This window comes from Grammomys surdaster, unplaced genomic scaffold, assembly GCF_004785775.1.
Source record: "Grammomys surdaster isolate TR1022 unplaced genomic scaffold, NIH_TR_1.0 60, whole genome shotgun sequence".
NCBI classification, from domain to species: domain Eukaryota; kingdom Metazoa; phylum Chordata; class Mammalia; order Rodentia; family Muridae; genus Grammomys; species Grammomys surdaster.
The window spans coordinates 10,212,737-10,216,922 of NW_021604562.1; the positions used below are offsets into that span (position 1 = coordinate 10,212,737).

The following is a 4,186-nucleotide window of genomic DNA, read 5'->3' on the forward strand; positions in this document are numbered from 1 at the left end:
TATTTGCTTTAAGGAATTTTTCCTCAGGCACCAATTTTAAGGTAAAATTATTTTTAAATTATTAATATGAATTATTTTCTAATGCAGTTAGAATACAAAAAATTAATCAAGAGAGAATCGATGATTAAAAATATTTCACAGACTTCAAACAAAGGCAGAATTCAACCACGCACACTCTCAGCCATACCTCAAATTTCTCCCCCCTTTATTCTATTTTTCTCTTTTAAAATTTATTTATTTTAATCTTATGTGCATTGGCATTTTGCCTGCATGTATATCTGTATGAGGATGTCAGATCTTGGAATTACAGACAGTTGTGAGCTGCCATGTGGGTGTCGGGAATTGAACCCAGGATCTCTGAAGAACAGTCAGTGCTGAGCCATCTTTCCAGCCCCTTCTCTCTCCCTTTCTAACAGGACTTCGTTTATAATAATCATTGTTCAAACATTTCAAACGAGAATCACTTAAATATGGAAAGAAAAATTTGTGGCTTCCTCCACCCACATAAACCAACTGGCATATCTGTCATTTCTACCAAAATTCAACTGAAAGACAAAGGAACCCAGCCAATGTGGAGTCTCCAATTGACTTTACTCTAGTATGGGAAGAAAGGGTCCAAATGCCATCCTGAATCAGCTTGTACTCCTAGCAAATTTCGGGCCAAGCAAGACAGTTTATCTTGCTGTAACTGAGAATGTGGGTCAGTGAGCACAAAGAAGCCATTGGTATGCAAGCTGCATTTTGCTCTCTGTGCCTTCAGTGAAGGGCTCTGATTTCTGTTGCTGATGCCTCTAGCCACAGCGGCTTGTATCACCATCTTCAGAACCACTACAGTCCATGAAGTCTTGAGCAGCAGTACAAACATGGTCTTCTTTTCCTCTTCTTTCTCCTCTTCCCCAGTCTTCTGGAATTTTTCCATTCCCTCAACTTCTGCTGTTGCTGTACCCTTAGCAGACTGACCCTGTGTATCGTTTCTCTTGATTTTTCCCTCTCAAGTCAACATCATGGCTGCCTTCACAGCAATGGAAAGGAGGAAGCATGCAAGAAAGCATCAGAGGGATTTGTGGAAGAAACAGTGAAAAGATACAGAGTGAGCTGGCAAATGGGCAGCTTCTGTTATCTTACCTCTCCTGGACAACACTGGCTTCTTGGATATTGAAAAAGTACTGGTCCAATCCAGGTACTGACTATACCCTTTGTCCTTCCTTGACTCCCAGGCCAAGCAAGAAGATGATATCAGAGATACAGCCTAGAGTAAGCTCCCTGCCCTGACTCTTGTAGATGAAACTATGTGCCTCTACTGACTGAGATGACTTCCCTTGCAGTTCATAAGTAAAAATCGAAGTGTGGCACTTATTCTCATAGGGTTTACTTCTAATGGTAAGCTCAGATGATAATGTTTCAGGGCATAAATGACAGTTGCTGTGGGTTGAGCCTGTGACATATATCAGTAGCAGACGTGCAAGGCCGTAATGAATGCACTTGCAAGAAGAGAGGTGCAGAACATGGGTCTCCAAGTTGCAGCTCAATGGACATTTCTGGCCTTGGTGCAATACTGTCTTAATCAGAGTTTCTATTGCTGTGATAAAACACTGCAACCAAGGTAGTGAATGGACTGGGGAGTTTATTTGGGGCTGAGAGTTCTAGAGGGTTAGGGTCCATAATGGCAGGGACAGCAGGCAACAAGCAGAATGGCTGGAAGCTGAGAGCTGAGAGTTCACATCTTGAAATGCAAGCAGGAAGCAGAGATAGCAAACTCAAAGTGGTACTAATCTTTGAGCTTTCAAACTCACCACCAGTGACACCCTTCTTCCATCAAGGCTATGTGTCCTAAACCTGCTCAAATAAGGCAACCAAATGAATACCTTGTATTCAAATGCCAGAGACTATGGAGGACACTTCTTAACCAAACCATCACACTCTACTCTCTAGATCTTTTAGTCTCATTGGTGCAAGGTAGGTCCACCAGAGACTACTGCACAGATACTCTTAAAGCCACAAGGAAAGTCTTCTATTCCAGCTGGCAGCTGCACAAGTAACTTACCCAAAGTATGCAGCCCAAGCCTTAAAGCCATTTGTCTTTTATTCACAAAACTTATATTCTGGTTGTCATACTTCAACCAGCTAGGTGCAGTGTCAAAAGCCAGCTCAACATCCAGATAACTGAGAAAGGCAGTGTGGTATGGTGTTAGTGACTGGGGTCAGTGTTGGTAGCAACTTATGCCTCTCTCTCCCCTCTGCCCCTGTTGATGGCATTTACAGTGTCAGCACTAATGAAAGGAACAAAATTTAAATTATCTGGGGCCAGCAAGAATGCCTGGAGAGAAACTCTGAACTCTTTTAACTCTTAAGTGGCTGGTGAGAAAGAAAAGGATAGAAAGAAGGTCACGCATATGCATACACACACACACACACACACACACACACACACACACATATGCATACTTATATATAGACACACACATATATGTCTGTACATACAGACATATATACATATAATATATACATATACTTGGTGGATGGAGTAGATCCCCAACATCAACACTTTATTTTATTTTTTTCTCTCAGCCTCTTTATAACCAGTGGAGAATGATCTCAACAAGACAGATGAACTCACCAGTGATAGTGAGGGCAAGCAGGAACTTCTTCCATGTCCTTTTAAGTGGGTCGCCACCAGAACATATAGCCCAGACTTAGGGTGAATCTTCTATCTTCAAATAATAAAAAAAATATAATTAAGAAAATTGCTGGTCATCATTCCACTTCAGGAGTTGACTGGGGCCTGGAGCCATAAGATAAAGATAACCATGGAGAAAGAGTTTTGGAGTGTAGCAATGCATAATAAAAAGAGATGTTTACCACCAACATTGGCAATGAATCTTAGCATAAAAGACTTCTGGGTAATTGGAAGATTTTATTCAGAACTTAAAAATGAAGTCACATCCAAGAAGTTAACCTGGTGAAACTATCGGTTACATTGTAACAGTAAACAAAGCAGAAGGCCTTTATTCTCTTCATCAGTGACTCCAAGCACAGCCTTTCCTGCAGCTTGGCTAATTTCTCTGTTCAACAGACCATCTGAAACCAGATCTTCCTTAGGATGCTAATACTTGTGACACACATCTTTAACCACAGTATAGTAATGGACTATGATTCCATAATCTTCTAGAAGAAAGTTGATACTGGTATCAAGTCTTGATTCTTTTCCTTCTCCTTGCATCAGAATGATATCTCCACCACTGCCAAGGTACTTTTTCTCCAGGACTTCAAACTCAGTTGAGCTACAAGAAAGTGTGCAGTGCTGAGTGTCATAAAACTAGCAGTGGTTGTTGTCAACGACCTCCAACTGCTTCCCTCTTTACAGACCCAATATGGATTCTTACTGGTCAAAGAGCTACCAGTGCTTGGCTCCAGTCACATGTTCAGTGACCAATACTTGCATAAAGGAGAAAACAAAAAATTATGGATGTTGTGTTCCAGTGACTCATAATAAGAGACATCTACCTAACCAGATGGATGCTGAGGACCTAGAAATTTCTGATTAGCTCTGAGTGTGTCTCCAAGGAGAAGAGAACCTTTGTGGCATTATCAACCTCTATGAACTGTCCATTTACAAGCTGGATACCACCTGCCTCCCAAGGTCATCAAGTCTCATGATAGGCTAAATGTGAGGCAAGACCTGCTCCAGCTCCGATTGAGATGTTGTTGCCAGGGCTACAACCTTTGTTCTTTCCTCCAGTTGTCAGAGAGTTACCAGCTCCTTCCTTGGCATTGTTGGACTTAGCTGAAACAATCTTTGAGAAGGCAAGGCTTGGTCAGATTACCAAGAAGCATACTGACAACTATCTAGAGTTAGATGAAAGGAGGTGCGGTGGCATCCCGGCACCAGTAAACTTCTGAAGGATCAGCAGGGTGCAAAATATATCCCTGGACACATCTTCCAAGTGGGAGGGTTCAAGATATTAAACCTGGAGGCCCACTGAGGTGGGGGCACTACAGGTGGTGCTACCTCATAGCCTGTTTACCACATACACTGGTTCTCTGACTCCCTACTAAGTGTCAAACGGGTGATCAGCTAAGGAGAGTGGAAATTCTATTCTAGCCGTGGGGTCCTGATAAACAGTAGCAGCGTGTGTGAGCAAGCACTGAGTATGCTAGAAGTAAGTGCTGTGATATAGACAATCAG

At 42.1% G+C, this 4,186-nt stretch overlaps 1 pseudogene; it reads left to right on the top strand.

The window, feature by feature from the left end:
• Positions 1–1,038: 1,038 nt before the first annotated feature.
• LOC114619996 lies at positions 1,039–3,983 on the top strand (annotated as a pseudogene).
• Positions 3,984–4,186: the final 203 nt, after the last annotated feature.